Source organism: Rhincodon typus, chromosome 19, assembly GCF_021869965.1.
Source record: "Rhincodon typus isolate 14 chromosome 19, sRhiTyp1.1, whole genome shotgun sequence".
In the NCBI taxonomy this organism is placed as follows: domain Eukaryota; kingdom Metazoa; phylum Chordata; class Chondrichthyes; order Orectolobiformes; family Rhincodontidae; genus Rhincodon; species Rhincodon typus.
Genome location: NC_063350.1, coordinates 22,075,531 through 22,100,035, shown reverse-complemented (window position 1 = coordinate 22,100,035; position 24,505 = coordinate 22,075,531). Strand labels below are relative to the sequence as shown.

Sequence of the window (24,505 nt, the reverse complement as noted above, 5' to 3'; positions counted from 1 at the left end):
CTTACAATGCAGTTTAGCCTGGACTTGAGTTATTTCATAAATCAACATCTACTCAAAATATTATGATGTGATCACTTAGTTGAGGATACATTTCATAGAGTCGAAGTCTCTTGGTATGATATCAGGACCTCACTGATTTAATACTATTTGTGTTCATATATATCTGTTATCATTTCACATTGACACAAACATGAACTATACACCTACTCCTTAATTAAAGGAACATTAAGAATGAATACATAGAATACAATTTCCTCAGCAAAGAGTTAATAGCATAGGTTTTCTAATCATAGCACAGATAGCATCACATCAAAATGAATGGGTTACTTTAATACCTATATGTAAATAATACACAGGAAAATATGGGAAACAAAATGAAACTTTTTGCAATTTTTTATGTGACATAATTTCAAAAATATTTTATAATCTTTACCCCTTCCATGGCAGCTTTAAAATCTTTAAAAAGAAAAATAAATTGCCAATCGTTGTCATTATCCAGCTCTTCTGAATATTTCTGACCATTCTGTAAATTAGTGCTATTGCACATCAATTGAATACTCTTATCGTTCAGAAGTCAATGCTTAGATTTTGGCAAAAACAATGCAATAATAACTCAAATGGATATGGATGTTATGCTCTCTAAATGGTTATACATATTCTTTTTCAAAATTCTACTTACTTAACATGAAAAAGAATTGGAAAATTAATTTGAAACAACAACATAACCTTGAAATTCAATAACAAGATTACTACTGTTACTGAAGAAAATTGCAATAAAATAAATTGAAATAGTTGCAAATGGCTCTTGAAATTACTCACAGGAGCAATACTATCGCAGTAACAATGTGTCGTCCGTAATGTTTGTCCTTAAAGACAATTTAAGCTTTAAAAAACACTAGCAAAACACATGAATAGCTTTATTATTGTGTTCTGCACAAAGCCTTTTAGCTGTTAAGAAAAATGCTACTGTGTTTCAATCCTTCATTTAAGCAGTCACAGAAAGTTCAAAATTTCACAATAGAAACTTCTGGCGTACAAAATTAAACATCAAGTTCTCCTTTCCAAGGACATATCCCATACAGGGTACAAGTTGTATTTCAATCATTGTCACTACCAATCAAAATGATCCAAGTTTTTTTTCAATTTCCACTTATATCTGTATAATAGCTCTCAACGTCTGGACTGTACTTTATTTGTATAATTTATAATTATGCATTTAGTTTTGTGCTGATGATCTCAATTTTGATTACACATTCAAAAGTAGGATTATGTAGATATCCTCAAATTAATTAAATGCAAGTTATTTAAGATTTAAAATTACGACAATGTTAAGTGAACTGATATTGCCCATAATTTACTATAAAAATGATGTCAAAATGGTTTTGTTTTACTTCTGAAACATAAGTGAATTTTGTTTGTTTTGAAATATTTCTAAGCACAGAACTGAGATGTACAAGTAACGTTACTTGGTGTTAACCAAAGCAAAATTCATACTTTTGGACTGCCTGGGGAGGGATAAACTATTCTATCAACAATAGAGCTGCTGCGAATGTTTTATGGTAGAGTGTAAGCGTGGTTTATTTAATATTTGCCCACTGATTCATTTGACATGGTGAATATATTCATTCCTAAGAATGTCACAGCTTCCCATTCCCGAGTAATGACCACTCGTTTTAATTCATATAACATGTAGTTTAAGAAATGAAACATGATATTGCATGATTTCCTAGCTTACTTTTCCAACACAAATTACAGTGGTGTCTCCAAACAACTGGAAAAGTCACTGCATGTCATGTTGAAATTAGTGTTAGTGCTATTTTTCAATGTCACTGCATGGAATATATTCCATATAAATGAATATTATTTGGAAAATTCAATGAACTGGTGAAACACGGTTTGGGTTGAAAAAAGCTTCAACCATTTAAAGATTTATTTAAGCCATATTTAGAAGTGATCTTTAACATTACACTTTCATAAACAGTCTGATTATTTTCAAACAATTAAACACAATATATGGTATGATTTGAACACAACTGACATAAAAATTAAGGTAATTTGAACTTTTTTTTGAATTGTTGACAATTGAATGTTTCAACATTCACTCAAGCATTTTGAATATTCTTGAGTTTTTTTTTGTTTAGTCTGTGTTATGAGTAGCATTTTCCATTATTTCTCTCAGAACTGCTGGTAAGGAGATTTCAATGGAAAAGTGCTTGGTGTCTTTGTTATTTGGGAGAAGTAAACAAAAGATGCAAGACATTAGTAAATTTTGGTGCAATAAATGTGGGTAACTTGTAGTGACACAATCATGCCCATATACAGCTCCTCAGAAAGGTCTGAGCTAACTGACCTCATGAGTTATGCTTCATTAGGAAAACATTGACAGATTTGTACCATCTAAAAGGGAAGAGATCCATATGGTTCAAGTCAGAATGGCATCTGTAAAGTACCATTTCTAATATGCATTACAACAAGGTAAGGAAGGGGAATCAAGTATCATCTCTTCAACCCACCTTCAGTTGGTCACCACAGATATTTTTACATTTTAGCCCGCAGCTATATCACATGTCAATTAAAAATGTTAACTAGATCAAAATGAAGAAGCCAATTACGTGGCTTCTTGAGTGAAAGAAAGAAGAACTTAGTTACCTCCTAATCGCAAGAAAAATAATCAAAATGTGACATCAAAAACATGCACAATCACAGGTGATAGGTTTAAAATGGAGAGTGTCTGGTACAGACAGTGTAGATAATAAGTTTAAAAATCATTAAGAATTATAGGGGTTGCTAGATTCCTTGATGTTAACTTGGTTGCCTGGTTTCAATGTCTTTAGATAAAAAATTGTATTTTAATAGCAGATAGCTTTGTTAATTCCAAATGGGTCTCTCAAAGATTCCCTCAAACTGGAGTCAAGTAACTAATGCAGCTAACATACTTTTTCCTTTTAAAAGCCATTTTAGTCCATGAAGGTCTCAGGTATAAAAATCCGATGATCAAAGTTAAACTTTGCAAGACCAAATTTACTACTGTCATAACATATTTTACATAGTATGGTGGTGGACTGTAAAGTGAATAAACGAGTAAGCAAAGGAGGATAAGTAGGAAAAACAGCAGCACTAATTTGGGATTTAGGAATCTTTTCAGCTGGATCCGAGTCCATTCCCTCTATGTTCTTGGTATGAAGTTATCAAGCATACTGCTTAAATTAATAAAGGAGTGTAAACTTTAAATGTCTTTCAATGATGCTGAAGTTAATAGTAATGACTTAGAAAGAAACCATTACATGTTGAACTTCCAAGCGAGCTGTCGGAGGCACACATCATCGCTTCATCATCTGTTATGTAAGTATTATGCTGGACTTGATTGAATGCCATCATAAATTTCATGGTTGACCGCAGTCTGGTGGGAAGGGGTTGGAGCATACCAGACACACCATTTTTGATGTCACGTGTTGGTCACTCAGCCAACATGGCACCTTCACCAAATGAACCTTACCATATGCTGAGTCTGAAGCTGAATGAATTTGCAAAATTGCCTCGCTGTTACAGCCTCATGTGAAGGAGTGCGTGCAGCCTTCATCTGTAGGGTATGCCACCAATGACTCTCAGAAACCGAAGAAACTGTTTCCCTGCTTTCCTCATGCAAATCATTTCCACTGACAGCACATGCGGGCTCATGGTGACATGCTGGTTGATGCGGCTGCCTTTTTAAAATCCGATGATCAAAGTTAAACTTTGAAAGGCAGATGTGGGAGGAGCAGACCAAGGGTAAGTCCAGGAAAAGCAGCAGACCACTACAGAGAATGACAAGAACCCAACACAGCAGTAGGTTCCTCAGCATGTGCTGTGTTCGCAGGTGACCAAGAGATTTTTGGCTCTAATTCTATTTCCTTGGAATGAATGAGACACAGTTCTAATGTAGGCTGTATATGCCCCAGGAACTGTGACAGAACTATGTCAGATGCTGGAGAGGAACCTAAGGGCTGCAGGAGTGGAAGGTCATCCTCTCTTTGGCTCTGAAAGTGACAGTTGCTTTGAACTTTAAGCAATTACCTCTTTCCGAAGCTATATCATAACACTGAGGAATTCATCAATAGGACGGGGTTCCATTTCATTAATAGTCAGGTGACCAGTGATCATTGTTACCACTTCTTGGAGGTGTGTGCCCATTACCCTAGCAGCTGCACAACTTCCATGTTCTGGAGCCCTCTGATGTAGTTGATGTGTTTGAGGGTCTGGGTACCTTATAATGCTAGTTACTGGGGGTCAAGGGGTACCCACGGTGACCATGGCTGAGGTTATCATTGCGCTGACTGATGCAGAGTGCAGATTAATGCTTCCAGTCGTGTGATGGAGCAGACAATTGGAATGCTGAAGAAGTGGTTCTGTTGCTCAGATCAGACTGGGGTAATCCTCCAGATGGTCCAAACATAATGTGTGCATCATCCTGACATGCTGCACTCTGCACAATTGGAGCAGGAATGTACTGGATATCGAAGGACCTATTTTCTGTGCTGTATTTCACTATGACTGAGGAACTGGGGAATGGTAGTTGTCTTTTAAGGACACTTCCAACAAGCTCTACTTGTACACTGCAAGCCAGACAAGCCAGAGAGGACTTGGTTGACACTGCGTTCCAGTAAGTGAGAACTGGCTGCAGCAGATCATTAAGGCTAAAATATTCAACGGGTCAGAATGCCAGCATTTGGTTTACATTGTGTGCTGAGATATTCAGCTTCTATTGGTTTTATTTGTGTTTCCTTTTGCTTGATTTGTTCGATTACTTGCCTGTATGTGGTCAGTGAGAAGATGGGAGTGTTCAATGGCATTGCAGCAGGGTAGCACTGACTAGGGGGTAGAATTACAAACAGGTAAACTGTGTGGCCATGTAGTTAAATAATGACTCAAGTGAGAGAATGGGGTTGTATCTGTGAGGGAAAGTCAGCCATTCTGATTATGTGCCATGAACAGTGGTAGTGCGGGCACAAAAGATCGTTCAGTGGATATCCATTGAGTGCCGAGATGCTCCAGTAATGGAGTGGGGTAAGATCGGTCTACAGTCACACATGATGCATGCTATTGGAGCTGGATAAGTAGTTAATGAACTGTACTTGTGTAGATGTGGCAGAAATCCCTCAAAAAAGACTTGACACAACTCACACTAATCCAAAAGAAATAAGGTTCAGCCTTGTGTGTTTTTAGGTGGCTGTGGAAGCCACCTGCAAAACGAACTGACAAAGCCCCATTGGAATTTATACGGATGCCTAAATAATATTGTTAAGGAACTGATTTGCGATAAGGTGGTTGAAATTTACAATAAACATCAGACAACCTGCCTGAGGGAATGGCTGGAGACAAAAGAACACTTTCTGAAAGCCATCAAGCAAAATAATAATGCTGAAGAACCCCTTCCATTTCCATAGAATCTTGACAGTGTTCACAACAGAAGATTGAAGCTCCTTAGTTAATATGGATTACATCCATTCTGTGACCACAGTTAGCCATCACATGTCAATACTCCATCTTATGAAAAGTTATGATTTTTCAGCATGTCTGTTTGTTACAAAAGGCAGAAACAGCAGAAATATTCAAGGATGGGTTAAAAAACAACTCTCTCTCACACTGTAGTTTTCAAGCTTGGGCTTATCTCTGTTACATGTTGGAAGACATCTCAGAGATAGAGGAATTTCAAGTTCCACAGCACCCATTCTGGACAATAACTAATTGCAGTTGAAATGAAATTGCCTCCAGAAGAACAATGAACTTGTCTGCAAATCCGAAAGAACTTTAGTGTTAATATCAGAACACACAATTGATTTTCTGTTATGGAATTTTTTTTTCCAATTCCACCTCTCCTACAATGCTATCACTTATTCTATCTGTTTGCAAGTTAGCATTGGTATATATGCCATGGATCTTGGTCATAACATCATTTACTACTATAAATCATGTTTCAATATGTCAAAGCTTTTTGAGAGTCTCCCAGCTCTTCAGTAAATTGGTTCCCACGGCACTATGGGAAAACTCCAATGTTTGCTTAAGATGTTTTGAAAGAACTTAGCCAGGTGCACATATATCAAAGAATATTCACATATGTTTAGTTTCTTAAATATTTTGTCATGAAAGTTTAGCCTGTTGGCACTCCAGGGATTGCTATATTTATTAATCGTACAAACTAAGATTCTTCTAAATTGCCCAGGTATATTGAAGCAAATTAATCATACTGCATAAGATGTTTATAAGGCCTTGTTTCTCTAATATTAAACTGCATTTCTTGTTACTAGATGAAATAAATGCAATTGATTTTCATAAACTTCTTTACATGAACTTCTTTACATTTACATTCTTTACATTTTAAACTGCAAGCATTTACGGGAATGCCCATCAATATTGACTGTGATGAATGCATCTTTGCATTCTGGGAGGCCCTCCTTTACTTGCCCCTCTTTCCTTTTCGTAAACTCTGATACATAATGAAAATTGCCTGGTCATACAGCAGTTACATTTTTTTAGTTGGAAGTACTGTACAGCTCTGACCATGCAGAAATTTGAAAAAAAATACGGTCTAAGTATAAACTAAAACGTGTCTTCCCTGAAATGTGAGGCTAATTTCTGTCAGATAGTGTTAGTAATTTTGAGGTGATGTTTTATGTTAGGTTTTGTCCAATAAATATTCTGGTTTATAACCAGGAAGTCGGAGACTTAGAACCACAGAGGTTCCACTTTATTTGATCATTAGAACTATTTTAAGCTTTAGGTGACCAATTGCAAATCTTCATATTTTTACAGTAACAATTTCTAACTCAACTCTAAGCATTACACTGCATCTGAAAAAAAATCAAATGTAAATCTGCGTCCACAGCAAATTATATCATTGAGTATGACAAAGAGAATTTTTAAAAGAGTTTATTACACTGCTTAAATATTGTGCTTTCAGTTACTTTAAATTTGCAGTCCACTCCATCAACATTTAATATATGATGTGTCCTGGATGATCAATAGTTTGTTGAAGAATAAAGACAACAAACATTTATAGAAACTTCTCAATGGAACACTAAATGAAAAAAAATCTGAAAGTCTTATCATTTAACATTTACAGCTCTCAAGTACTCTCGAGTTAATATTCCTGAGCAGTGTGTATAATAAATCTTTGTCCTGGTTCGTCATTTAGAACAAAACAAGACTCCAAGTGCCAAATCCAGATAAAAGAAGTCTTATGAATCTGCAGATGTCTTATTTATCTGGATGGTGACAGTTGGAGAAGGAAGCTCTGAAAACGATTGCAGGTGGTCTTTGACCTTTGGGGTTCTGAAGATTGTAATTGTAATTGACATTAAAAAAACTGCTACAAAAGCTTGACAGCATTGAGAATTGAGCAGAAATAATCCAAACATGCCTTTAAAGGAAAACTAAATCTAAATTATACACGCTAGCAAGAGGACCACTTTTCAAATTAAGATCACTATATTTATTGCTAAAAGAGTCACTCTGCTAGTACCAGACAATTGAGTTACCACAAGAGATACTTACAAGAGGAATTGTCAGTTCTAAATTATAATGCAGAATGAGCCCATTTCATATAAGCAGATCCACTTGACTGCACATTGTGTTCATTTTTTAAATGTAGATCCTCAGGATAGATTCCTTTCTATACAGCAGCTTAAAAATGTCACTCCACATGGTGGTCTCCTGTGTCTTGGATTTAGTGTCAAGGCAAGAGAAACTATTAATTTGTTTGCATAAATCACATCACTGCATTCAAGTGAAGAATATCCAAAGAGATTTCAGATACACTAGCATTTGGCTTCATGATCTGCATTGATGTGCACCATATGGGGCCAGGCACCCCATCACAAAGACATTTATTCCCTGGCTGCTGGTAACAGAAAATTGGGACAGAGGATCTGGGATTTTCCCTAAGTTGAAGCTTGTAAGTATCTGCAAAATGCAGATGTAACTGAATTACGTGCAAAAAAGACAGGATGAATAATTCCACACTACTCCTTCTCAATTTGGTGTTTTGTGGTAACTGCTCCACTTGGATGGAAACTCTTAAGAAGTGAGTTTTAAGGTTTTGCCTAAGCCCTGCTAAAGTCAAAGGATCAGAGATTGTCAAGCAGCAATTTGCAGGCAAGTCACTTCTCGAGAATCAGCTGGAGACCTTCTAGTTGTTGTTTTTGAAATCAATGTTCCATTTAATCTGCATATCTCTCAAGCAGCTGGTACAAATATATTTTGATGTTTACATTCAGTGTTTGTTGATCAAGAAGGCACCAGTGTTAAGACATTCCCTTGTTAACCCAAGAGATTCAAACTGGACAGATCAACAAAAAAGAAAATAAAGTACTTTCACCTGTCTTGTACCTTTCATAGCTTCAGGATGTCCAAATTAATTGCTTTTGAAGTGTAGTCACTATTGTCAAATAGGGAAACAAAGGCATCAAATTGGTGCTGTGCAAGTATTGTGAATATCAATAAGATAAAGGATCAATAAAACGGCTTTAGTGATGTTGGTTGAGGGATAAATGCTGGGCAGGATAATGGGAAAACTCACTTGGTCATCTCCAATGTTACTTAAACCCCAGGGTGGACGGGACTTCAAGGTTCCACTGAAAGAGAACTATCTTTGACAGTGCAATCTCTCCCCTTGACTGTTAACTCATATTATGACCCATGTTTTACATTCAGTGATTTGTTTGACCGTCATATGGAAGAAATATTGAGTGATATAATAATCTTTGTGGCAAGAATTTTAACTCTCTTACTGTGGAATTGATTGTAATTAAATGGAAATTCTGGCAAAGAGGTAAAGTGATACAAACAAGCTCACCAGGCACTGTATCATGTCTCACAGCAATATAACTTTAAAGGATATGCTCATGATGATAACACCATACTGTGGCTTGTGACCTAATGGTATAAAAGGTCTCAGACAGAATCTTATTGAGCTCTATCCTTTTTCAGCATGACATCCTGAGGACAATGTACTCTGGTTTACATACAAACTGCTTAGCTTGAGCCCAGATACACAAGTGCCTATGACTGTGCAGTACAAATGTACATATCAGGTGCTCTAATAAATGTTCATTGAATTCTTTAGTACAATGTCACCTATGTCTCATTTGTATGTTACAGGAGCTAATATAAATATCACATCACAATAGTTGAAGGTCATCAGCTATTATGTCATATTACATTACTAGCCTGCTGATCTTATTAAAGATTCCAGAGACTGGCAACATAAAAATGAAAAGCACTAATAATTATATCACTCATAAAACATTTTTGTAAAAAATGAAATATAGATTCAGACAATCAAATGGGGCTGTAGAAGCTGAAATATCATGAACAAAGTCCTTAAAGACATAACTTTTAATGACCCATGAAGCAAACAAGGAGAAGCGCTTATCAGATTTCACTTTTTGAAACATTTCCACCTACGCCAACATAACTTAAAGATGAATTAACAAGTGAAAGATTTTTGATAAAAAAAAGTTGGCAAATTTCACTTAAAGTACTCACAACATTAAAAACACTCATTACTTCCAGCACAGGTATGGAACCATGTGCAGTATTACAGTCACTCCAACTTTCCTTCATCAGCTATCACATTCCATCTGGCGCCCAGACACAGTCATTACTGACAAGGCACATATCTACAAATCTTCTCTCACACAGATCATGAGTGTGCTGATGGCACAGCATCACCAGAACTTCCCTTCTCTAATCCTTTTGATGGTCTGGTGCGCTTTGAAAACAGAGTTAAACAGCAACTTGGGTGTTGTCTAATTCACTATCCTGTCTTCAACTCTCTGCTCCTTCTAACTGTAAAACACACAATGATATTGAAACAGGTCTGTGAAAATAGAGCAGAGACAAACAAAAGATTGTTCCATTCAGAAAAAACTTGCACGGCTCATCTTCACATGAATTGTTAATGTATTCTAAACAGAAAACACTGGCTGACCCTAGCCCATAGCAGATAACAAAGTGTAGAGTGGATGAACACAGCAGGCCAAGCTCTGATGCTGCTTGGCCTGCTGTGTTCATCCAGCTCTACACCTTGTTATCTGAGATTCTCCAGCATCTGCAGTTCCTACTATCTCTGAAACAATTTTAACCCTAGCCCATAGCAATTAACTTTCTGCTTACCCTGTGCTTGTTAGCTGTTGATTCCAAAGCAACCTCAGGTTACATGAGTATTTCCTAGTACACAGTTACATTATGATAAGGAATCAGTTGAAAACAAAACGAGTAATTTAACAATTTATTTCACACTTGCCATTTGGGGAAATGATGTTCAAACTTTCACCATCTCTCATGTGAAGAAGTGTTTGCTAATTTGCTTCCTAGAAGGTCTAACTCCAATGTGTTCACTATGCTCCAATAACCTTACCAGAAATCAAGTGAAGTCATTTTTAATCAAAATGCACCACTGCAACGACACACTGAAATTCCTGGCACCAGCACTATCCTTATAAGTTTATTTTTTACCTGGTTGAGGGCTGTCAGTCCAGAGCTACCCTGTAATTTTCATTTGCTCCAGACAAGGCAGATGAGGGGAAATTGAAGCCACGCTTTGTGGACTGGGACTGGAGGCCCTGTTGGATGAGGTAGTGCAGAGGAGTGCTGTCCTCTTCTCCCGGGACGGGCCGAGGAGGTTATGACACCAGACCATGTAAGTTTCCTCCTAGATCAGGTGACCTCCACTGCCCAGTGGAAGAAGGTCAAGGGTCTTCTGTGCTCCATGAGGGTAGTACCACCATCTTCTCTCTACTACCTTAGACTCACGCTGGCTCTGCTGCTGCTCCCATCTCCCACCAAGGCTTTCTTTTTAAACCATTCTCACTCACACATACAAGATCTTTCCTCAACTCGCTCTCACAAACAAAATTCCCCTAGGCTACTAACCCTGTATAACCTCTGCATTGCCTATTCACCTACTTGGGGCAACTCGCCACTTTTCTCCTACCTGCACCAGCACTGACATCTGTGCCAGCCACTTTCATCGCATTCAATCCTTCGATCCTTTCCTTTCAGGAGAATAAACGACCCATCCATATCTCAGCAACCAAGTGGGAAGCATTGCCCATTGCTGGATTATTCTTCCATTACCCTCACTGTGAATGTATTCTTGAATGCTGAATATAACCCTACGCTGTGTAATCTCTCCTGGTAATTTAGCCCTTGAAGTCCAAGTTCATTGTCGGAAATTTATGAAGTATTCCCTTCAAGAATAACATATCTTTCTTAAGGTGCGGAATGTAGAACTCTCAATAGTCAGGTCCATGTTTACCTGAAGAAAGTCTTCTATCAATTAAAAATGATTTGTTCACCCCAAACCATGCCTCCTCCCCCACTTTGTATTCTAGTCCGATGGATATGAAGGTTTGCATTTCATTATCCTTTTTGACTATTTTTTGCATCTGAAATTTTAGTGATCTGTTACCTGAACCTCGAAGGCTCTTTACATCATTTTGAAATCTTTACCATCTAGACAGTACCCTGTTCAATCCTTTTTAGATCTAAAATTTACCTGCATTAGAATCCATTTGCCTAAGTATTGCCTATCACTTAATCTATTAATCTCTCTTTGTAAAACGATGCTGTCAAAGAATGCTGTCTATCTTTGTGATATTTAGATATGTAGAAAATTTGGATATGTAGGTATTTATCCTGTAAATTACCTCATTAATAAATACATAGGCAGGAGTTTTCCATCTTGGATGTTAAGTATGGGGGAGGGGAGCAAGTGTTGTTAAGGGTGAGAGCCCATCTGCCCCAATGGATGGTACAGCCAATCTGATCAAGTGCCAATCAGCACCTGAATGCTGGCTGGTGGGCTTCTTGGCAAATCAGTTCTAATTAGGCCAATCACCTAATGAGGCTGGCTAATCAGAAGCTAGCAGTCGGTGGCCTGCACCTATATGTCCAAGGCCCAGGTTTATTGGCTGGATTAGCAACCACAAGGATTAGGAACAGCAAAAAGCAAGACATCTGTGTGGGGAGGATCACAGGCTAGGGGTCGCAGAAAATTGTGGGGGCTGGATTTGTCAGGAACGCCAAAGGTAGGAGCAACTGGTTGATTATCAGAGCACTCCTGCTGTACACCCCACCTGTGCTCACAATTTCCTCCAGAGTGGGACTAAATGAGGTTCCACGCTTCTCAGCCAGGAGGCTGCCCACCCCAGCCTCCTGTTTTCACCTGTCAGGAGAGCAGGTATTCGGGCTGATTAATGATCTATTAATTTGTTGACATTTGTACAACTCATTGGAATTTTATTTCAGATAGAAAAATTCTACAATTCACAGTTTACCACTGAACATTCTCAACATATCTGACCAATGGCTACAGTGGGTTGTTCAGCTAAATCTTAGAGTGCACTTAGTTATTTAGCATCTGTGTGAACTGCATTTGGTTTAAATGTGTGCAGTGTAAATCAGGATTAAAGGCCTGAACTGATTCTAAACAAGACAGACCAAGATTACAGGAAATTTCAGTCTCCTTTGGTCTAATCTCAGATCAAGGTTTGACTCTGAATTTAAAAGAACTGACAACATAGCAGCTTTGGTATAAAGCAAAACAGTTTAACAAGATATGTTTTTTATTGTCAATCATAAAGATTTTGACTGCTGCTAATCACAGATGGCATTACAGAATGTATTTATTCCTGCTCTTATAAATCTTCATAACATATGAAATTGAACTTAGTTCAATAAATAAACAAGTAAATTGCACTGCTTTGTTATTTATAGAGTAATAGAATCATGTGAAATTCCATAAGCTACTTCTTGAATATGATACTTATGAATCAAGCCTCAGGCAACCAAGAAACAATACATTTTAAATTAGTTTGCTGCTTTCTCATTGTGAATCAAAGAGCACAGTGTGAAAAAAAAATGACATCTGTTGATAATATGCGTTGATAATTATTTTGTCAATTAATATATTTAACATTTGTCAGGTTTTTGTTTGCATCCTACAATCAGACTAAATTAGCAAACTGATTAAAAGAGAGAAAAAAAAAACTTTCCGACCGGCAACCAATCTTGCTCGCCCTAGGCTTTTGTTTTGTCGCTTTTGGCAGTAACTTTTATCTTAGACAGTTTGCATTTCCCTGTTTCCTAAAGGAGACAGTAAAGTACAGATGGAACAATTAGCACTCTGTTCTATGGCTCATTACAAATCAGTGTTCCAGAAACACAAAGACACTGCACATGATGTCTGTAAACCGCTGGGAAATAGCTGCTGAAATTCGGTCTGGAAAGACATAGCTATTCAAATACTGAAAACTCATTTGTCAAATAATACCAATGTAAAATGACTGATTTCCATGTATAAGTGCAATGAAATGACATTGGGACTGAAATACTGAAAAATGCAAACACACTTTAGGGACTAGAAGATAGATCCTATCCGTAGGTTTACTTTCTTTTTGTTCCTCTGTAAATGCTGATTTTATATAATGGCCGCTCGGTCTCCAACACTTCATTTAAACTAAAGTGTTACAAGACTGTCAGCAAATCTATTTGATATTGCAGCAAAGTCCAATTCTATCTTCACCTGCCACATCTACACATTAAAAGTATCCCAGAAGAAATTGACTGGATTTTCCCCTTCCCTAATACATGAGGCTAATTGTCAATCTGACTCAGGTCAACTCATTCAACACATACCTAAGCGTTAATCCTTGGAATACAACATTAATAACTTGTATTTATATAGCACCTTTAACACAACAAGATGCCTCAAGACACTTTACAGGACTGCTAGAAGGCAAAACATTACACTGAAGGAATCATACCAAACTCAAACATTAATTCTGTTTCTTTCTCCTCAGATGCTATCGGACCTGCTGAGTTTCTCCAGTAATTCTCTGCGTCTGTAACCTTTAGACCAAGCCAAATAAGGAGATATTAGGTAAGACCACTTGCTTCATCAAAGAGGCAGGTTTTAGGGCATGTCTTAAAGGGAGAAAGAATATGGAAAGCTGTAGGGAGAGGCTGAATAGGCTGGAGCCATTTTCCTTGGAGCATTAGAGGCTGAGGGGTGACCTTATAGAAGTTTATAAAATCATAAGGGGCATAGATAGGGTGAATAGTCAAGATCTTTTTTCTCAGGGTAGGCGAGTCCAAAACTAGAGGGTATGGATTTAAGGTGAGAGGGGAAAGATTTAAAAGGGACCTAAGGGACAACATTTTCATGCAGAGTGTGGAGTGTGTGTGGAATGAACTGCCAGAGGAAGTGGTGGAGGCTGGTACAATTACAACATTTAAAAGGCATCTGGATGGATATATGAATAAAAAGGGTTTGGAGGGATATGGGCCAAATTCTGGCAATGGGATGAAATTTATTTAGGATATCTGGTAGGTATGGATAGGTTGGAACGAAGGGTCTGTTTCCGTGCTGTACATATCTATGACTCCATGAGATTTTGAGAGGTTTAAGAACGGGCAAGTAAAACCTTAGATGCACAGCAGGCCAGAATTAGTGGAGTGTAGATAGATCAGATTTTGTGGGTCTGTTTAGAGAGATAGGAAGGTGTGAAGCCATGGAAGGAATAAAAATAAGGATGAGAATTTTAAAATCAAGAAAATTTAACCAGGAGCTAATGTGTCTGTAAACTTAGAGGTGATCAGTAAAAGAGATTGCTTATGAGTTGGGACATGAAAAATCTTGAGCAAATCCAAAGGCACCAATTTTTGAGAAAAAATAAAATTTGGCAAGAGACAACTCCTGCACATCACACTGTCAAGAAAAGAAAAGTACTTGAATGAATTATGCATTGAAATTACTCTAAAACAGAATCAAATTTCTAAGCAAAACATTCTGCTTTTTGAGATATGCTTTTGTATTTAATGATTTGAAATATTGACAAAGCCAATTCTAAAGGTTCAGACTCAATCTCATGAAATGCATGCAGAATGTAAAGGTCACTCACCAGCCAAACAATATATGATGCAGAAATTACATTCAACCCCAAGTTGGAACTGATGGGTTTGCAATAATTAACATAAGAAAAGGTCACAGACCAATTTCTCTAGAAGTTTCCAAATTAATGATGAGCCAATTCATAATGCTGAGAACAGATGTAGCAATGGATTTGTAGAAAGTTAAGAAAGCTTATAATGAGAAGAAAAGCCATTGGTCTGTCAAACTTGTGCTGTTACACGCCATTAATGACTAGTTCAATTGTGGACCTGATCTTCCTTCAGTCAAAGTCTCCAAACATTAAGACCCATATAACTAAAATGTATCCATTAGTATTGTTGAACCTCTTAATCACCTTTCTTACTGGTAATGAATCCAGCTTCCTTTTAAAGACATTGACATGGAGTTACTACCTTTACTAGGGAGCCATTCTGCAAGTCTGCTCTCATGTGGTGTGTGGGCTGGAGTTGTTCTAATTTGTAGAGTCAATAAGGCATGCACATTTTCAAATTTTATTCAGTGCTTAAGCTTTAAATAACTAACTATTCTACATTAATCATATCCACTTCTCTTATTCTTCTGCAGGACTGTTGAAGAAAAGTAAAGGGACCATTTTCCTACCCAACCATAGGGCTGCTCTCTCATTAGAGAGACAACTGGTGGAAGTTTCACTTGAGGGTCAGGGGAAGGAAAAGGTTGAGAAGGAGAGTCCTTAATGGTAACCTCAGCCAGTGCAGGAATTGAACCCACATTGTTGGCATCAATCTGCATGACAAACCAGTCATCCAATCAACTGAGCTAACTGATCCCCAAAGGACAATATCATATCTCCTTCAGTCTTTTCTGCAGTAAATGTATATTCAGTCTTACTTCACAATGCAGTACCCTAAAGATTGAAATTACCTTTATTCCTCTTTTGTGAACATTTCCACATAGCCAATAACCATTTTGCTCCCTTACAGGCATTGCAAATGATATTTTCTAATTTACTGTAGATGTCCCAATAAGCGTTTATACCCACATTAAAATCCATCTGCCATTTCTCAGTCCATTTGCTAAACTGGAGCCAATTTGTCTGAAAAGTAACAACAACCTCTTCTACATATTACCTACATTTTGAGTCATTAGTAAATTTTATAAAACTATAATCTTACACATGACTTACAGGCAACATGGTCAGCAGGGGATCTGTGTGGTCCTTGTGGTACAGCATTGGCCGGATTTTGCATTTTTCAATGACGTAAGTGAGGTGGAATGGAAACTGAGGGCTCTTCTCATTCCCACCGCACATCCTCTGCAAATCCAATCAAGCATCAGATCGGCAATATATGGCTGAATTGCAGTAAGGAGGCCAACAACAAGCATTCAGAAGCTTGCTTCCTTCCCAAACTTAAATCCTTCCCCTTTCTCTCTTGCAGTCATCATCAGGGCCAATTTCTCATGCCTGGTTTTAGATGCCTCAATGTAGACAGCTGTTGTGATTTTGAGGCAATATAAAAAAAAGTGATGAATTTTTGTCACAGCTACATTCACAGTAAAATATGAATCACACCTTGGTGTGAATACATGACTTGTGGATTAGAAGATTTGGCACTGTAGCCCAGGGTGTTAAACAGCAGAGGCATAATGCCACAGTCACGACTAGAATTATAAAGGCCTTCTGTTTTCACAATTAGTCTTTATTATTAATTCAGGGCATGAAAAATATTTTAAATAGATCTTAAAAAATCATACTGTCATTACCACCTTCCCCAGCAAAGTATGCTGGTATATTCCTCTGTAGTCCTGGTGCAAGCATTGTTTTTTACTGCCCTTTGTGAAGTCTTGATTCAGCTGATATATAAAACGACTTTATATTTATTTAATACCTGCTGAAATTTTTTGAGGGCAATGAAAAACTGCAGTCAATTGGTTTGTTAATAAACTTGATATCTTGCCTTCCCAGTGACACCATGCCAATTCTTTTTTGTCAGTATGGGGAAGGGTAATGCGTCTGATTTAGCTTTGAGGTTTCATTGTCATGTGTACTCAAGTACGGGGTATAAGAGTACAGTGAGAAGTGTAGATTGTCACGACACATGGCACCATCTCAGGTACAAAGTACCTAGATACAAAATCTTAGTACAGAAATAGAGAAATAAAGAAATAAGTTAGAAAGTTCAGCGCTATGGCATTCTTAGCATAAAGTGGAAAAATAAAGAACTAAAGTTAAAATGTCAAACATGACAGTCCTTTCTTGAGCCATGGGACTGCAGATGCTCCAAGCTGGGTTTCCCCAAGAGGGCTCACTCTCCCCCATGCTGGCTAAGACCCGCCCATACTCGCCAGGCTTCAGCCCCAATCACTGCCGCTGCCATCCCTCGTGTTTGACTGCTACTGCCGTCATCTTATTCCACTGCTGTAGACCGCTGCCTCCGCCATCCCTCACCGCCAGCTGCAGCCTCACTGCTGCTGCCATCCGGGCTTGTGATGGGCCCCAGCAGCTGGCATGCTCCATCACCGCTGCTGGCTCCACAGTCTCCAAAAGGTAAGAAACTAAAAACTGAAAAATAAACTAAGAAAGGAAGGAATAAAAAGGATAGAGAAAAGGAAAACAGGCGGAATAGACAAGATCAGGACTCAAGAACCCAGATGGTGCCTATTCCACCACCACCATCTTGATTTTGAACGTAAATTCCACATCATTGGACACTTCCTTCCTTCCAGACTAGAAGCTACACAGGGCTGGAATCAGACAGAAATGAATGTTATGCCAAGGGAAAAATTACCAGAAACAGTCAAAATCTTGGTAAAAGAGGTATGTTTTATTTGGGGGTGTGGAGTGTTAAAAGAGCAGAGGATGATGGAAAGGCCGATGTGTTTATGAAAATAAATTCTATAGCGTGTGGTCTAAGTGGATTGAGGGAAGGGATCAAAGAAGATATATAAAGGGAGAAGTGCAAAAAAGGCCACAGTCAGAATAGTGGGCTCAGGTTGTAATTGTAGGACTGAATAGTTTTATTAAAGATAAGGAAGGTTGAGACTTTCAGGGATTTAAGCAAGAAGATGACAATTTTAAATGTAAGCGCCATTAGAAGGATTTGACAACTGATTTAGTTTGCAAGGACAGGAGCGATGCAGTTGTGGGTTTTATTTTGGGTAGGACAAAACTGCAGCATTTTGGATGAGCTGATGTTAATAAAGGTGGAGCTTGAAAGAGTATCAGAACAGCATTGGAATAACTGAGGTGACGAGGACATGAAGAAATGTTTCAGCAGCAGATAAAATGAGGCAATACTGACAAATTTAAAGGTAACCACACAATCCACAGGTCTAAGTTGCAACAGAAATAGGCACACTAGCCGTACTGAGTGCAAAAATAAAACATTCAATGTCCTTCCTTTTCTGCCTTACACAATTTGAATATGGACCTTTTCCAATCTTCTGTAACATATTCATGAAAGAAAAAAGCAGTTATAACACTTCACTTCCAACTGCTTCAAAATAATCATTTCGAATGAATGGACTATCCATTCAAATAATAAAGCTGCAATACTGAAATAGACTAAAGCATTTCCAGTTGAGGCAATGTGACGGCACATATTTTCAAAGCATTTGGTTATCCCCTGGGCAAAAACCACAGAACTGTATGTTGTACAGGCGACATGCCATTTCAAATGTTGGACATTGGTGAACGTCAGTGACAGCCTGAGGGGAAAGAAAACTGTGCAAGGGGAAAATACTGAACACCTGCAATTACAGCTGTTACCAATAGTCAAGATAAAAGAAAGTGCAATTGCTTTAGCACAGAAATGAACATTCTGGTGTAGTCTATCAAGATTACACAAGATAATTTAGTGAATTGCTAATTAACATAACTGTTGGCTGTGCATCAATTCAAGGATACATCAGTTGTGAATTTTTGCTGTGGATCTTCATGTGATGGAATAGGATGGTTCTGAACCCACAGATCTATGGCAACATATGACACAATGTCCCGGGAGGTGTTGAGATACAGAATACAGGAATTGCCTCCTTTCCTTTCTTTTCCTGTTGCTGCTCCACTTCATCATTTGAGATGTTTGGACATATGGAACATGTTGCAATTTGATGGTCAGGTTATTGCGATTTTGAACAATTGATAGCAAGTTCCTTCCATTCATTAATGCCAATGTTGTTGCATTTCAGGGAGAGCCTCAAAGTGCTAATGTCACATTTCTTTTGTTCACTTGTGGAATCATGACCATTTGAGAATTGAGAAAGCAGCCCCAGCACAGGAGACACTTTTCAGTCATCCAGTCTATCTGAGTTGGTTGTGCAGACTTTTTGACTGAATGCTTGGAGAGCTGGCTTTGAAATGGACTCTTGCATTTGTTATGGGCTAGAACAAATCCCTTCAAAGTATATCAAGGAGATAGCCTAGACCCTAACTTTTATCTTATTTAAAGCCAAGTGTAAGGTATGTGTTCCAGATGTGATTCAATTGATCTACTACTGGTTTTTAAACAAAAACACTTTATTCTTATAGCACAGTTAAAATACAAACAAAAAATGAATGGGAGTAACTTTAACTCTTGAAATACTTATTTAAATAACATATATATTTAACTACTAATCATCAGTTGTTCCAACATAGCAGCATCCAATAAATGTGTCATTGGCAAAGGCAGATTCAGCAAAACAGATTATCTCAAGTACTTTCCCCAGTCCAGAAGAAAGGAACAACAAAAGAAACAAATCTAGTAACAAAGAGAGAACTCTAGTGATTTGCCACACCACAGAGAGAGACTACTGTATCTAGCAGCTTCAAATCCGAGCTTAAACAGGAAGCAAAGCTAAAACCCTGGGTCTGTGAGAGCCTGACTCCACCCACTCATGCTTCTTTTATCTAGTTTAAGAAAAACACTCAGTGAGCTCAAAGCTGTTTACTCACTGCTTATGAGGCAGACATTCTTTTACCGCTGGCAACAGCTCTCTACAAGACAGGCAGGACAGGACAAATCCCTCTTAAAGGCACAGCACCATCACACATTTGTTATATAGTCCTCCACTGAGGCTAGTAGCCAGATCTTAACATAGGCTTATTTTCTAGAACCAAGCTTATTTAAATATCATCAGTCCCTGATGTTTTTGATGTCTCTCAACAAGCTCATTTTGCAATGCTCTATGCCTTACTGTGACGGTTTACTAGGTAGAGCTGGTGACCAGAGAATCAGTTTCACCCAATTCAAAACTGGAAAATCTGGAGCATCCCAGATCAAACGCAAAGAAGTCCATGGTCAATTTTTAAAGCATTTATACTGAATGTATAGAATCAAGATGTGTGCACATTACTAGTATTGCTCCCTTATTAGAACTGTAGGCACCAGTTAACTCAATTGGTTAAATGGTTAGCATGTGATCGAAAATAGTGCCAACAGTATGGATTTGATTCCTGTTCCAGATGATGCAGATTTGGGACTCTTAAGCATAGAAAGCAATGACAAAAACTGACAAGAAAGTGGCTCAAGATGAAGCATCAACAGACAAAGAGACAACAAGCTGCTTTCGGACAAAACATACATTTAAAGATTTAGAACTGAATAAATACAGGAGATACTGTGTGTGTGGGACTATTCCCTTGAAGTGGCCTTCTCAAAATACGTCAAGATATCTTGAACTAGTTAAGATAACTAGAAATTAATTAAGTAATAACTCCCACCTGTCAGGCACATACAAGCAAGGAAGGCTACTGAGTTAATTAAATGCCAAGGTCAGTAGAAGAGGTATTTAATCATAGTCCAAAAGAGTTTTACAATAGAAATATTTTGGGAGAATAGTAGTTATTCCTATGAAATATATTCATATGATTGAATCAAGTAAATAAATTTATTTTAAGCTGTGTTAATTGTCATTGCATAGCTAAAGCTGGCATGACACATAATTCCAATTAACTGCCAGCCTTAAATAACAGTTGCGTTTCATTTGAGATAACAAGAAAAACAGTTTTGTTTAATTAATAGCATTCAACATTAACTCTGTCATGCAAATAGTTGTCCTCTGAATTTGGTCATCAAATTGTACAGCCAGAGAAATATGGCATATTGTAAAACTGGACAATTACCCAATATGAAACCTGCAACTGGTATTCAGTTAAAATAATCACCCATAATCTGTATAATTTTAAAGCGACAAGCAAAAAACCTGGAACAAAAAGATATGTTATCTTTTATGAGCGCTGACCTTTGAACATCTTCACTGTGCTTTTTGATCCAAATTCCTCAAGTTTGATTGAACACGGTTAAATTTGGATATGTCATCTCTAATGATTTAGAGATTTTTAATAGTTAATATGATGTTATGGCACAATATTACCAGGTAATATGCAAATGTTTGTTAGTCATTATTATTGAGGCACCCTAGTATTATAGACATATGAATGTAGCATTAGGAATTGCTAATCACACATGGTTAGTGTTATCTTCCTGCTTTAAGAACTGAGCATGTTGAGGAGCCCAAGCAGCACTATGCTAAATTGAGGATGAGTACATTTATTGCTAAGTACAGTTGATCTGTTCAGTAAAGCTGTTTGTGATTTTGAAGTAAATTGAACTTGCCAATCCAGTACGTGTGAGGTAATTCTGTGCTTAGAAATGCAGCACAGGAATAAGACATTTCGCATTGTTGTTTTCTTTTTGCCTATAAATGTCCTTTGGGATTTGTAGTATAAGCAAAAAAGAAATAGTTGAAGTTCCTCAGTCCCAGAATCTTTTAGGTTTTAATATGTGACAGTAGGGACATGGACAAGATGGGCCGAATGGCCAACTTCTGTGCTGCATCATTTCTACGGTTCTAGTACAATTTGGTCAACTATTGTTTGGCTTATGGTGAATGTGCACGTTGTAGGATTTGTACTTCCTGACTAATTTTGGCATCCACAGAAATAAGATATCCAAGGTAGTCTTTAGGTAAATGAGACAGTAGGACAGCCTGATAAATACACTTGAATCTGGTATTTTGAAGGCCACACCAGTCCAATCTTCCAACCATTAGCAGAACCTTTTTTGAACCTGACCACAGAAGAAAAATTCCTACATACTTTGCTCCATTTCTGGGCAATCTTCTGATGTAGGATCCTTTCAAACCTAATTGCTGCAGGAATCCACTTTGGAAGCAAGCGGAGGTTACCCACATAGAAGCCATGACTCCTTTTTATGCCAGTAGCTGCAAAGTAATTATCCCAGAACTTCAATGGTGTTAGTATCAGTGTGCATGTACATACGCAGTTAAGTGGGTAGGGTATAGGCTGGCAGCTGGTTAGGGTATCAGGGTCCCCAAGGTGGTGAGGTACGGTCAGATCAGGTTGAAAGGAATCAGTGATTGGAGCAGTTTGGGAAGTTGGAGGGTACTGAGGGCAAAGGAGCTCAAAGGACTTGGGTTGATGGAGGTCAGAAGGGGATATGGAGCAAAGGGGATAGCTGGTGTTGTGGGAGAGTCATTGGTATGTTGAAGTGTCATGGATGGGGAGGTCAAAAAGGCAATTTATGGGTGTGGAATGGTCAGGGGTGTTTCTGGGGTTTGGGGTGGAGTCAGGTAGGTTGGGAGTCGAGGGGTGGGTTAGGACAGGGTCTGTTAAATAGTTAGCCAGGAATTGGACATGGTTTTAATATGTCTAAACTTTCCTGGGTAACTGTCCAGGTAGGTCAGTAGGAACCCTCTCAGGTTTCTTGCTCTAACCCAGAGTTGGAGACATTCATGCATGCTGCTATGGAATTGTTTTTTGAAAATTTAAACTCCCAGGCAATTCCCAAAGCGTCAGTTCTTTGGCACTTCTCGGCAGTCCCATCATGTAGTTTCAGGGTACATCAGGTCTCTGACTATCTGGTGATTGGAAGATCTGAGTCATTGGACTTCTGGAGGTCTTTGCTGAAATGACACTTGTCATATTACAAAGAATCATCAACAATAACGTTTGTGAGAGAAAGTCAAAAAAGCTCTTTGTACATACAGTTTGGGTTGGAAGGATCAATGATAGTTACCTGTCTCCCAGGGGAATGTGGAATAATATTGTCAGTATATTTGCTAGTTAAAGACAAATGTATGTGCCTGAATTTGGTCTGAACACAATAAATGAATTTCATTGCAACCATCTTGGGTGTTGGATTCAAACTGCCTGGCAAATACTTTCTCATACAATCTGCAACCTTTTAAAACCCAAATGTGCAATAAAATTACCATAACATTGATTTACCTAACCTTCTCTCTTTTCTGAAACGATAACCTTTCACTACGACTTTTCAAGATTGAGAAATATAAGAGGGCTCTAAAATGATATGGACAATGAAACCATGGCTAGAAAGATCTCAGGTTCAATCTTAGCCTGCTGGAAATCCTGCCAATAATCCTCCCACCTCCCTACCTCAATTTGGATCTATAAAGTTTCTGAAAATCCTTCTTTTTGAAAGCTCTCCTAAATCTTCTCTCCTTCTCATTATCAGGTATCCCTTTCAATTCTACTGATTCCCCCAACTCCCCCCCAAAAAATTGATCTGTGCTAAATTCATTGGACTCAGCTTGGATGATGGTGATATTACTGTAGCTGGACTCCGTGCACCTCAGTTAGGGAGGAAATTACTTCAAGCATTTCCAAATCACCAGTTGTGTGTCAATGATCATCATGGAGAGCATGATTTGGTTTACTGAGATCTCCATCATTAAATAGCCACCTGACACTCACTATCAAGGCTGCCATTTGAGAAAGTACAATACAATTATCTTATATTTTCTTAAAATTATTTTATTTCAAATGAAAAGACAGTGATCCAGTATATTGTGCCAATCAAAGTAGTGCTGCCTATGGTGGAAACTTCAGCCAGATATATACACTGAAAATTACTATTATCTACAAATGATTCAACATCTTTGATTCCTACTGACAAACATACCTATTTTTGCTATATGATTAGAGTTTAGTAAAATGAAGTTGGAACATAACGTCAGAAAATGACCCCTGTACTACTGCATAGAAAATCTTCACTAATCCTATAAGGGAAGTGGCAATATTTCTGGTTTGTAATATAAAAATATTGACTCCAGTGGTAAACAGTTCTCCTAATGTACCACCATTAAAATCCAAAATCTGCAATCAATACTTACTTTATTACAGCTTTGAACTCAGATTTATTTAAAAGCACAAAATAAAAACAAGGACTGAATGAGGCAGAGACCAATAACTGTGCAAATTGAATCTGTCCTAACTTCTCAGCAACAGTCAATGGGAAAGATGTGCTCTGAAACTAAATATTCTGAGAGTTTCCATCCCAGAACACTTTTAGAAACTTTTTTCTTTAATTCTGTGCAAGTCTCTGATTATCCAGTGGGGTAGTTGCAGGCAATAGTTGGTGCATTGTTGTCTTACGCAGGAGGTTGTTATTTACTGATGTCAATGTAAATAGGAACATTTTCCCTCCAATAAGATTTGATGTTATAGAGAGAACTAATAGAGTTCTTCAAGGTTATGAGCACTTATCTACCATAAGTCCAATGAGTTATAGATTGTTTCTACAGGCTGAAAGACAGTAACTAAGGTACAACTTTGAGATAATCACATAGAAA

The 24,505-nt window shown here is 37.9% G+C and overlaps 1 protein-coding gene and 1 long non-coding RNA gene across 2 annotated transcripts in view; one reads left to right on the top strand and one right to left on the bottom strand.

The window, feature by feature from the left end:
- The window catches only part of ptprt (protein tyrosine phosphatase receptor type T), a 928,020-nt gene that overhangs the window by 544,342 nt on the left and 359,173 nt on the right, over positions 1 to 24,505 (bottom strand). The gene's annotated exons all lie outside the window — the stretch shown is intronic.
- LOC125485486 lies at positions 11,959 to 15,971 on the top strand. The gene is made up of 3 exons (XR_007264211.1): positions 11,959 to 12,068; positions 13,842 to 13,921; positions 15,518 to 15,971. It is a non-coding gene; the product is annotated as an uncharacterized LOC125485486 (long non-coding RNA).